The sequence below is a fragment of the Mixophyes fleayi genome, chromosome 3 (assembly GCF_038048845.1).
Source record: "Mixophyes fleayi isolate aMixFle1 chromosome 3, aMixFle1.hap1, whole genome shotgun sequence".
NCBI lineage: Eukaryota > Metazoa > Chordata > Amphibia > Anura > Limnodynastidae > Mixophyes > Mixophyes fleayi.
Genome location: NC_134404.1, coordinates 34804414 through 34817302, shown reverse-complemented (window position 1 = coordinate 34817302; position 12889 = coordinate 34804414). Strand labels below are relative to the sequence as shown.

General features: G+C 42.4%; 1 long non-coding RNA gene and 1 other non-coding gene across 2 annotated transcripts; both read left to right on the top strand.

Annotated features, from left to right (window-relative positions):
* Positions 1 to 342: 342 nt before the first annotated feature.
* On the top strand, positions 343 to 2440 carry LOC142142619 (uncharacterized). The gene is made up of 2 exons (XR_012689242.1): positions 343 to 463; positions 2230 to 2440. It is a non-coding gene; the product is annotated as an uncharacterized LOC142142619 (long non-coding RNA).
* A 9495-nt stretch (positions 2441 to 11935) lies between these two features.
* Positions 11936 to 12021, top strand: TRNAR-UCU (transfer RNA arginine (anticodon UCU)). Its single transcript is given in 2 exon segments — positions 11936 to 11972; positions 11986 to 12021. It is a non-coding gene; the product is annotated as a tRNA-Arg (tRNA).
* Positions 12022 to 12889: the final 868 nt, after the last annotated feature.

The window sequence follows — 12889 nt, the reverse complement described above, 5'->3', positions numbered from 1 at the left end:
TTTGATATAATATGGTTTTTCCATCAGTTTCAGCTAAGTGTCTGACAGATGATGGACTGAACGCTTGGAAATCCAATGATAGGCTGTGTTATATTCTAATTCACCACTTGACAGAAATGTGTCCCTATCTGGTCATTATAAAATATAATGAAACCTTCATATCGTCGGATGGGGTTATCAAAAATGCTGCACTTTATTTTTTATAGATCATCATTTAAATTGATTCCTTTATCTCTGAGACAACATTCCGCACTGATGGTGATTATGATGGTGATGACATCACAATAGAACTGATGTCACAGAATGTTTCAGGGTACATAATAGCCACTGCTGGTATCCTCACTGGTCAGATTCTTCAGCAGAGCCAAAGGGAGGTTGTATCTTCATTCAGGAGATGAACACAAGCTGTAAGAAGAAGGAAATATGTCTGGGCTTATACAAGAAAGTCTACTTTCTCGTCTTAGTAAGTACTTAATTAAATAGAAGTGTTATATATACATAGGAAGTTATGTTACATGAGATTGGGAGGTATTTCCATGTCTCGTTTGTTTTTACAAAGAATATGGATTAGTGCCATTCAGTGTTCCTGTCATACCATGAATAATATTTTTCATACAAGTAATATGATGTAGGTGTGTTCTGTTTTCTAAGTACATGAATATGAAATGTCCACACGCTGTGAGTTTAATAGCCAGCTAGGCTGTTTTACACCTAAATCACGGTGTGTATCTGCCCAAAATGACTACCAATCCTGATCAACAGCTGATGTCAATCGGGATAGATGCAAACCATTACACACATCTATTGGTGCCCTGTCAGACTTGGACAGTTGGCGCAAACTCAAAGCAGCCAGATCAAAGTTGGCGTCAGACACCTGTACATGCGGCCACAATGTTTGCCCACAGTGTCCTGAACCGTTCATGGCGTCAGTGTATGAGAGGCATGGTGACTGACACGGGTGGGAGAGGAGGCACAAGGGAAAGTGTGTACCTCCCCTCCCTTCACTATACCTCCTTTCCTGCCGCTGTCAGTCATACACAGAGGAACGAGGTCACTGCTATGGGGTATAGAGGTGCTGGTGAAGAGAAGTGGGCACTGGCAGGCGTCTCAGGTGGTATAAGAGACATAAATGTCACTGACTATATCCCACTACGTCCCCATTAACACCCCATATTGTACTAATTATTATTTGTATTGCTAAAGTATCTTTATTTTGTATAAAGGTACAGAATAACATACAATATATTACATTCAAGTGTACTGCGTCGCAGCGCAGCTGTAAGCACAATACACCGTGAAACATAACCAGACATACTTTTAAGTAGAATGCAAGACATAAGGTACAAGATATGGCATCCTACACTATACATCAGGCACTGCACTCACCATGCTTCACTTAAACAACACAACAGTTTCAAACAAGCAATGGTTGTGGGGGGGGGGTTCTCAAGCCCGAAGCTTTATTGAGAAACAGACACAAATATAGGGAAGGGTGTATAAATTAAGGCAAGAAAGACATTACAGCAAAACTTCAAACAGTGATGGGCGAATGGGTTGGAGGGGGAAGGAGGGGAGACACAAGCCCAAAGCCTATTGAAAAAACAGACACAGTGGGGGATAAGGAGAAGAGGGAGACAAAAATCAATCATCTTCCTCAGGGCTGTCAATGGTGTTATAATCTCTTAGCAGGCTGTGGATCAGCCTGCGACAGTGCTGGATGGTCATCTCCCTTTTCAAAATGAATCAATTCCTGACAAGCCATATAGCGTCCTTAAAACAGTTCATAAGTCGCCAGGCCTCCTGGATTGCCCCAATAGTGTGGGTCCCAGGAAATAATCCATAAAATACAGAATGAAGTGAAAGGCAAGTCCTGGGCACACTATCCTTAAGTTTGTGTTCAAAGGCATCCAGCACTGCCTGCGCAGTGGGACAGTCACAAAAAATATGCTGCGCTGATTCCCTTTTGGTTATACAAAAGGGGCAGTGAATATATCTGCACAGGTTCTGGGAGTTCCTGAGAGGCAGAAATCCCCTGAGAGCCATCCACGCAATGTCTATTAGTCAGCCTCTTAGAGGCCACATTCTCCCACACATGTTAATGTACTAATTATTTCTACATTAATGCTACTTATGTTTCATATCACGTTACAGAAAATACATCAAACTTCTGGCTCTCACTGATAATTATCAGGATTTATATGTCACTAATTCATCTTTTTATCTCCGCAGGTGAAGATAAAGCCACGGACCAATCTCACTGAGACCGATGGGAGCCGGCGGTTTAGAATCAAGTTTTCCGTTTATGTAATGAACAAACCAGCCGACATCATGAGAACTCTGGGAAACCAATGGCAGGAAGTCAATCTGGAAGATGCACACAGCATCATGCAGATAATACTGCAAATAGCGGAGAAAATAAAACAGGCAATGTCCAATTAAACTGATATATTGAGATCTGGCTGGGAATAGTCAACAAAGAACAATAAATATGTTTCAAGATAGTAATTTATCTTTGAGTTTGACTGTTTGGGATTTATTAACTAAACAGCGGGTCTGAAGAACTGCCGATTCCCAGCGCTTTGAAGTCATTTTCTTCAAACTGCAATTTTATTAAAGACAAAACCCGATGGACTGTGTCTTTAATAAAAGTGGAGTTTTAAAAAAATTACTTCGAAGTGCCGGGAATCACCCGCCGTTTAGTCAATAAATCTTTTTAAGTTGAATAATAAGAATATTAGCTTTCTGGCATAATGACATAATTGTTACCTAGATGGTAGTCATACTGTATGACATCTAGTGGTAGAAATGGAATATGCAGTTATTTTATTTACAGGGCATGTGATATGATGGTCTGATGGAAATGTGAGAATTTCCCATTTACACCACACAAACAAGACTCTTAATGAATTATACTAATGGACAGTGATTGTACTATGTCTAACAATTTCACATCTACAGTGACATGTACAAGTACTGTATTGTATTGTTTTACACATTTCCTTAAGAAAAAAGAAAAGCATCCTACATGAGATTATGTGACTGATACGGAGTTGGAAGTGAATGAATTTAAGAAAACAGGCAAATCAAACGCTGGAAAAATATCGCAATTACACCTATATGCTCAGAGGCATTTACACCTATGTGATTGCAGTCATTCAGCTCTACACCATTAGCATACTTCTGGTTTATGCAAGATACATTTAAACCCAACCCACAAGAATGTTATTATATGTTATCTAAACATTTGTTTTGATAGCGAACAACTTATTCTCTATTGAGTTTGATTTAAATAAAAAAAAATAATAATATGGAAGACATAGGGTCTGATTCATTAAGGCACGTATCTGCCGATATTGTATGCAAAATCACTATGCCCATGCTCAGAGCCGGCAGATTAAGCCCTTTTCTGTGTGGCAGCACATGGTGAGCGCACTTACTGCAAGCTACGAGAAAGGGGAGTGATCGGGGCGGAGAAGGGGCATTTCCCGCACTGAATGTACAGCGTGGACGTGCCAAGCGCACGGAACCATGGCTGTAGCTCTACGGCCGTGGAAGCAAACTCCTTCTTTTGGCCGTATCTCTTGCTCCAGCTATGGGGCTAGCCTAAGTTGAGCTGCGGGTCGGACCCGCCGGCACTATATAGTGTTAAAAGCAGGAAAAAAAATAAATACTTGGGGTCCCCCTTCTAAACAGTATTAACCCTATTGCTGCCAGCCTAGTGCTGGTTTCTGCAAAATCGGGTCCCCCTATTTCACAAAAAACAGCACTAGGCAAACCTACTGTCAGTGAAAACCCCCCTACAACAGAGGTGTCCAAGGTCAGTCCTCAAGGGCTACCAACAGTTCATATTATCAGGATTTCTTTAATCATGCACAGGTGAGTTAACCTATTTGGATGGGTCAGTAATTTTCCCACCTGTTTCTACAGACAGAAATCCTGAAAACATGACCTGTTGGTAGAACTTGAGGACTGAACTTGGACAACTCTGCCCTACAATATAAATAGACCTTGTATTTGTTTATGTTTCATTCTGCGGTGGGTGGTTTTCCATAGAAGACCATAGTGTGTTCATTCTTAATGGCTTTTTATATTACCAAGCTGGATCCTGTGGAATAGTTTGGGGTTATTGTGACTGAAGAAATGAAGATTCTTTTCAAGCACATTTGGAATATTTTTGGGTGGGTTTATATTTTTTTGGACTACTCCAGGACCTGGAATGTTATTCTTTTGGACAGCAACAGGACCTTTGGAATATTATATTTTTTGTTTTGGTTGGTTTCAAGCATTTATTGGAGTAAAAGCTTACAAGATTGGAGCACTTACAGATGAAGACATCAGATGGTAAGTGTGACAGGATGCACCTCCTATGCCACCCTGTTTGTGATGTGATGCTGGGGATCGGCTGGACTTGCCCTGCCACCGCCCCTTTCTTTCTCCCAAATGCGCCCTCTAACCGCAGTAGGAGGAGCTTTTGCTGCTGCCACCACTAGGCTCCTTAGCAGCACCTAGAACTACGTCCTTCTGGTTAACTCTCGCTGCTGGTTACCCTCTCATTGGACACCTGGGCTGGTAGCCCTGACCTCCTCCTTTAGATCAGGGTTGCTGGGGATGGTTGCCCCTGGCCTATCACCCTGGCCAGAGCTGCAGGTACCGCGTTGGTGCTGGATTCAGAGTTCCAACCTCAGAACAGCCGGATAATGGATTAGATTGGTCTAATCTGTAGGTCACGGGAATTACAGCACAGGTCATCAAAGCAGACTGTTGAAGCAGTGATGTTTATTAGCTCAAGTGTCCTAATACGGACAGTTACATACTCTAGTATAAGGTACTAGTGATCTCCAGAAGTACAGATGGAATAATACTACATGGTCATACAGAGCTCGTGTTTATACAGTTTTGGGCACAGCCTGGCAGGGGGTAATCCAGCCCCCTTTTCTGACCAAAAAGTCTAATATATTTCATTCAAAGATTAACATCAGGATGTGAGATGTTCTTTAAACTTGGATTTTAAATGCAATTTATACTTAACAAAAGTTACACTAATCTGTGATTTCCCAAATCACGTGCTGTTTATATTGTTCAGACAAGTTCTAAAACACAGGGCGAAAGGCCATCCAGGAAAAAAAAGGTAATGGCCCCGTGCTGTGCATTCAGGCTAAAAAGACGTGTCGGACACTCCCACATCAAAAGGCCTAATTAACTTAAATGAGGATTTTCTCTCGAAGTTTCACCAGCGATGTCCTCAAACAAATGCCTCTTGTATCAGAAATCAATACACCAGAAATCAGTACATTTCTAATACACCGTATAAAAAAATCAGTACATTTGCAATGACATACATTAGCGCACTGCGCTAATAATTTAAATACATTTATACAATATGTTATTTATAAGTGATCCAGCTACAGCAAGTATATAGGGATTTATTATTTTTATGTGGTGTTAAAGGGGTGTGGTTTATGTTAGGGATTTTATTATTTTTATTAAAGTAATGTGGTTTTAACAAGGGTGGTGTGGTTTATTTAACTTTTAGTGGGACTATAGGTCATAGTGGGCCCTGGGTGTTAGGGGACGTTGGCACTTGTGGTTCTCCAATTCCTAGCATGGTCTGGCTACCATGGGTATGCTGGTACTTGTAATTCTACAAGCACCAGCATTCCCAGACTGTTAATGGCAGCCCGGACTGGTTGTGACTTGTAGTTCCACAAAGTAAAATAGTGTTTTATGCTTTCTCTTTCTTTACTTTCACTTTATTGCCCTACACCCACCACCCCAGGAGTGTAAGAAGAACCCTAGTGCTTTCAGCATGGGGCTGGGTTTTCCTAGAGGGGAGGCCCCGCACAATTTTTTTTGCGGATCCCACTCCTTAGGTTGAAGAGTCTGTGGTTGGTTTGTCGTTATGGCAGGGGAACCCCCTACTGCAGGTTTCCCTGCTATAGCGGCATCAGCCCTGGCTCGTTTGCCTAGAGCTGTTTTTTGTGAAATCGGGGGGACCCCATGCTTTTTTTCTCTCCTGATTTTGCAGAACACCAGCACTAGACTGGCAGCACTAGGATTAATACTGTTTAGAGGGAGGACATTTTTTTTTTTTTACTTTTAACACTGTATAGAGCTGGCAGGTCACCAGGAGCAGATCTTGATCACACCCCCAGGAGCCCTATCATCCTGGGTTAGCCCTGGTTCTAAATTCACAACCCTGTGATCAATTGAAAACAAAACAAATACAAGGGTGGGAGGACTCATGCCATATCACTTGCGTTCAACTAGCGAGGATGGCAGTGAAGAGACTAAATCTAGGCCAAAGGGGCCGCCTGAGGAGTACCAAGGGTTCATCAGGGTCTTAGACAAAGAGCAGGCAGAGGCTCTCCCACAGAGAATGGGACTTATTGATTGATCTGCTGCCTGGCAATATGCCCCCGAGGGACGGGAAATACCTGCTATCAAAACCTGAAAAAAGGCCATGACCACATATGTACGGAAGAACATAGCGCATGGATTCTTAATAAAATCCAGATCCTCTGCTGGTACAAGCTTCTTTTTAAAAGCAAAGAAGGATGGTTCCCTAAGACCCTGCATTGATTATGGGGGGCTCAATGAAATAACAATCAAGAATCAATATATCCCTCCACTGATCTCTGACCTCTGTGAGAGGCTCTGTCAGGCCAGTATTCACCAAACTGGATCTGTGATGAACCTACAACCTGATCCGTGTCCAAGAGGGAGATGAATGGAAGACAGCTTTTAATACTAAGGATGAGCACTACCAACACTGGGTTATGCCTTTCAACCTGTGTAATGCCCCAACTGTTTTACCTCTTTATGGTCCTACTGGAGACATCCGTCCTCATCTACCTTAATGATATGCTTATCTTTTCTAAAACACACTCAAGGAACTTCACAAGAATCTGAGAGAGGTATTGCAAAGGCTACTGGACAATCAATTAGTTGCCAAAATGGAGAAGTGTTCCTTCAACCAGTCCAGTGTGAGCTTCCTGGGACACATCATCTCAGCAAAGGGCATAAAAATGGAGTGGAGATGCTCTCCACTGTGCTTAATTTGCCGGGGGCCAAGTGGGATCAAGTTCATCCAGAGGTTTGTGGGGTTTAGCAACTACTATAGATGTTTTTTGTAAACATTTTCAAGAGTAGTTATCCCTATCATGGCCTTGACCAAATCAGGAACTCCCAAGGACATATTGAATCCCCAGGCACAATAGGCTTTTTACACCTTAAAACACCTCTTCACCATAGCACCCATCCTCCGAACTGTTGTATGTCTGTGAATTGGTATATGTTTTTGCATCAGCGCAAACTTGGACTAGATTGAGGGGTTTTTTGGTATTCGATGTATTAATGCTGTAGGGTAGCATTGTTATATAGCCAGTTGCAGCCGGTATGTGGGAGCGCAGGAAAATTCAGAACAGTTGTCAACCCCAGTCATGCCTACCTTGCAGTGGGTGCATCAGTGCGTGAAGTGGGAGCCATGCTCTCCCAGACAAACGAGAAGGATGTTCTCAATCCCTGCTCTTTCTTTTCTTGAAGGTTCACCTCTGCCAAGTCAACCACAATGTGAGAAACCGTGAGCTGTTGGGCATCATCATGGCTCTTACCCATTGCAGACACCTTCTAGAGGAGGTCAAATTCCTTCTTTCTATCTTCACCCACCACAAGAACTTGAAATATATTCAGATGGCACGTTGGGTGCTATTCCTAATCTGCTTTGACTTCATTATAACATACCTATCTGGGTCCAGCAACGCCATGGCCGATGCAGTCTCCAGACAGTTTTCGCCCAAACAATCCATCAAAGAGGATGAAACCATTATCTCTTCAGGCTTTATTCTAGCAGTGGCCATTCTTCAGAGGATCCAGATCGAAACAGCAGCGCTCACCAAGGTGCCCGAGACACAGGAAGGCAAAAGGTGTGTTCCACCCAGCTGCAGGCTGCAGGTTCTGCAATGGGGACATGATTCATGATTGGTAGGGTATCCGTGTATCAGGAAGACAATTGATTTAGTCCTCTGAGATTCTGGTGGCCCACTACCATAAGGAAACATGACCTTTGTCCAATCTTGTCCATGGATTTCATTTCTAAAATTGGAATTGTTGTGAGGTATAGGGATTGACAGCGCCAAAACCAGGTGAGGACAAGTGACTTACAACAAACCAATCACTTCACTGTTCTAAGGCATGGCTCCAAAGTAAAATTGCCCGAGTTGAAAATAAATCAATTTTCTAATAGATTGGAGAGTTTGTGGGATAAACTAACAATTGATAAATCTTTCCCTTAAAAGAAGTACCAAATTAAACAATTGCTTCAACATTTCTTAGTCTATCAATCTAATTCAGTCTATTCAGTTTGTAGTATTCTCATTGGTCATGTACCATAAAAATATGGTTAATTGAAAACCAGTCCAACTTTTAAGGGATATAAAATGCATGGGAGAATATTTACCTCACGCATTTTACAATGAGGCAACAATAATGCAATACTTCATTAAATATTATTTTAAATGTGCAACTAAATATTATACTGTATTTAATTTATTTGAAATGTGTTATAGTATATAAGAAACAATACCTCCATTTATTTAAAACTTAAAATGTGAGACAAATGTTTTCTTTGAGATTGAAAGCGTTAAAATGGCCAGCAAGAGAAGTCAGTGCACGTAAGTCGCTACATAATAAACTGAATTGTTTAATGAATATGAAGTAAAAATTAAATTTTAACAGTCTGAGGCATGTAGTGACAATATAAAGTAAATGACAAACCTTCCACAGCAGTCTTGCATATAAAAGCAGTAACTGCCCAAAGAGGGCCTAAATCATCGAGGACTGTAGATGCTGAGAAGCGTTGCATTTTGCATTAAATTGCTCTGCACATACCCAGAAAAAACTATATTGCATAGAATACAAGTTTATGCAATCCATTATTGAACACTAATGACACGACAATCTACATTTTCATAGGCGGAATGGGGAGGAGAATGGGCGTATAGTCAATGCACAGTAAGGGTGTGCCAAGCTCAGGCGCATGCAGCAGCACCCGATTCTAGCTCTTGGTATCTTTAAGGTATGTGTTTTTCTGTCGTATGACTTGCACCAGCTACAGTTCTGTGGAGTGATAGTGATGATGGCTGTGTAAGTGTGCTAGAACATGTGTTCAGGAGCATTTGTAAAAATGCATTTTATGTACAGCAGACATTAGTAACATGCTAATAAGTGTATTTCATGAGGGAAAGGGAGGGGTCGATTTTTTTTTTATTATTCCACATATGTATTGGATGTATCCAGTAGTGTATAAAGCAGAGCGTACCTTACGTCCGTATTCAACAAGAGACTTTTCTTCATATCCACTTGAATACAGATGTGCGTATTCCAGAATTTTGTGTGTTTTTTTTTAAACAAATAAACACACAATACGTTCACTTTGTGTGGCTTGATGTATCTTTATTTTTTCCCCTTCAAATACCCAACAATACAGCCTGCAGGGGGCGCTGTTTATGATCAGCATTTAGTCAGTGATCAGGATATGGCAATAAATTAGTATGTGAAGGTAAACAGCAAACCCACATATATATTTCTTTTTCTTTTCTTTTTTTAGAAGCAAGTTAAGTGCTTTTTCTGATGTTGTTTGATAGTCATTTTATTTTAGGAACCCCCAATTTCTTGGAATTGGGGAATAATTTTAGGTGCCGTGTGCACCCGCAAATGCGCTTCTCTAGTAGTAAGGAGGGGATGTGGCGCCTGTTGTGTAATATAAAGGGTGAGATAAACCCAAAAACCAAGGGGGGGGGGCTCACAGGGGGAACCTCACTGGGGAATGGAGGCCCCTTTAGCCCAGGGGCTGCCATTCCCTTAATCCAGTCCTGGGCATATTTACTAAACTGCGGGTTTCAAAAAGTTGAGATGTTGCCTATAGCAACCAATCAGATCCTAGCTTTCATTTATTTAGTGCATTCTACAAAATGACAGCTAGAATCTGATTGGTTGCTATAGGCAACATCTCCACTTTTTCAAGCCCGCAGTTTAGTGAATATACCCCTTAGTCTAATACTGGTAATGCAGCTGAAGTGACATTTACCGTCTCTCCACCTACCTCTCTGAACACTCCCTCCTTGACCCTCTCCAATCAGGCTTCCGCCCCCTCCATTCCACTGAAACTGCCCTGGCTCAAGTTACGAATGATCTCCTCTTGGCTAAAGCCATGGGCCACTACTCCCTCCTGATTCTCCTCGACCTCTCAGCGGCCTTTGACACCGTTGACCACCCCATCCTGCTTCACACCCTCCAGTCCATTGGCCTCTCCGGTACCGTCCTCTCCTGGTTCAACTCTTACCTTGCTGACCGTTCCTTCTCTGTTTCCACCTCTGAGTCTCTCTCCCCCTCTTCCTCCCTTCCAGTCGGGGTCCCTCAGGGCTCTGTCCTTGGACCCTTACTATTCTCACTATACACCTCTTCTCTGGGTGCACTCATCAGCTCCTTCGGCCTCAAGTACCACCTTTATGCTGATGACACCCAACTCTACCTTTCTTCTCCTGATCTCTCTCCCTCCCTTCTCTCCAGGGTATCCGCATGCCTCTCTGCCATCTCCTCCTGGATGTCCTCTAGATTTCTTAAACTCAATCTTGCTAAAACTGAACTCATTGTCTTTCCTCCCTCTCGTACCTCCTTCCCCTCTGACCTCTCTACCACTGTTGACAACTCCTCTATCTCCCCTGTTCCCCAACTCCGCTGCCTAGGTGTCATCCTCGACTCCTCTCTCTCCTTTGCCCCTCACATTCACTCTCTCGCCAAATCCTGCCGTTTCCAGCTTCGCAACATTGCCCGCATTCGGCCCTTCCTCTCCCAGGATGCCACCAAATCTCTCGTCCACTCTCTGATTATCTCCTGCTTGGACTACTGCAACCTTCTCCTTATCGGCCTCCCCCTCTCTCATCTCGCTCCCCTTAGATCTGTACTTAACGCCGCTGCTAGGCTTATTTTCCTCTCTCGCTGTTCCACCTCTGTCTCCCCACTCTACCAAGCCCTTCACTGGCTCCCCTTCCCCTACAGAATCCTTTTCAAGCTCCTCACTCTCACTTACAAGGCCCTCGCCAACTCCACTGCTCCCTACATCTCTAACCTTATCTCTATTCACACTCCCTCCTGCCCTCTGCGATCGTCCAACGATCGTCGCCTCTCTTTCCCCCTGATTACCTCCTCTCACGCACCTATTCAAGACTTCTCCCGCGCCGCTCCCCTCCATTGGAACAAGCTCCCCCGCTCCATCAGAACTTCCCCTAATCTGTCCTCATTCAAAAGAACATTAAAAACCCACCTTTTCCTAAAAGCCTTCCAGTCTCATGCCTAAACTCCCACTGGTCGGCTTCCTCTCTTTCTCATCCCTTCTTCCCTTCCTCGACTCCGTCTCCGTCTCTCCCGTCTCATCCATGTGCCTGTCTGTCTTCCCCTCCCTTTAGATTGTACGCTCCTTTGAGCAGGGCTCTCCTACCTCCTGTTTCCATCACTTTTAACTGCGCTCTCCAGCTACTCAGTTCACCTCCTCTCCAACCCTCTGCCCTCTGTCTCCTCTCGCTTCTCTCCGCTCCCCTCAGTGACTATTTACCTGTCATCCGTGCCCACCCTCTTGGGCCATAGTTACCTGCCTGTACTCACTTTTCCCCTCCCTCTCTTTCTTGCTGTGACTGAGCCCCCAGAGTTATAGTGCTTACTGTTACTTGTACTGTGCTGTTTCACCTTGTACTGTGCCATTGTTTGTCCTTGTACGGTGCTAAGGATACTTTGTGGCGCCCTATAAATAAAAATTAATAATAATAATAATAATAATAATAATAATTTAGATGTATCCGTTAGAAGTTTCCTCTTCAACTTATACTGTATTGCTTAAGTAATACTCACAGCACATAGAGAATGTAAAGAGAATGCAACAGATGGCTCTGTGGCGCAATGGATAGCGCATTGGACTTCTAGTGTAACTAAGACATTCAAAGGTTGTGGGTTCGAGTCCCACCAGAGTCGTATTTTAGTTTTACAGTTATTTTTACCATGAATGTCTACAGAGACAAAAAACATTTGGTTAAACACTATGTAGATGACAAATATGTTAATAGTTTGTCTAAGATTCCTAAGTATGAAAATAAACACTGTGTGAGTATCATGTGATAATAATAGTCCCACATTTAAAGCTGTGAGTTTGTTTGTTTCAGCCTCTAATTTACCAGTTACTGTGACAGCAGGAGATATAAAGGAAATCAGAACATTTCTTCTAAATGTAAAATAATTATAATATAAATGTTGATCCAAAACAAAAAAGTATCTTGTGAAATTCAGAAATATCCACACTAATATTCACATAACTAATCTGTATTATAGATAACTGTCGTTCAGGCTACATTTCTTAGACATACACACTACAAGTAGTTTTCCATTATACTACTAGTGTAATCAGATATTAGTGCTGTCATCTGTAGAGTTCTGAGGATTATGGATTATAAATATATTAATTTAATTATCTATTTCACCCAGTGCATGATAATTAACTGTTTTTTCTTGGCAAATTTCCAATTGCTGTAACCTGTGCTGAATAAAAATAAATATTTCAAGGTATTTTGTATTTCTACATCAGTTATTTCATTTAGTACAGGTTACTACAATTGGAAAATAAGTGTAAGGGAGAAGAGCAGGAGCAAAATATTGTGTACTGGGTGGAATAATAGGGAAGAACAGGAGCAGAACTTTGTGTATCACAGCAGATCTCAAACCTTCCCTCAGACCCCACTATCAGGGCAGGATTTGTGGATCTTCTAACAGGAGCACAGGTGGAATCATTAGTGTCCCAACAATCAGATACATCCACCTGTGCCCTGTACTGGGACACACTGGTCTT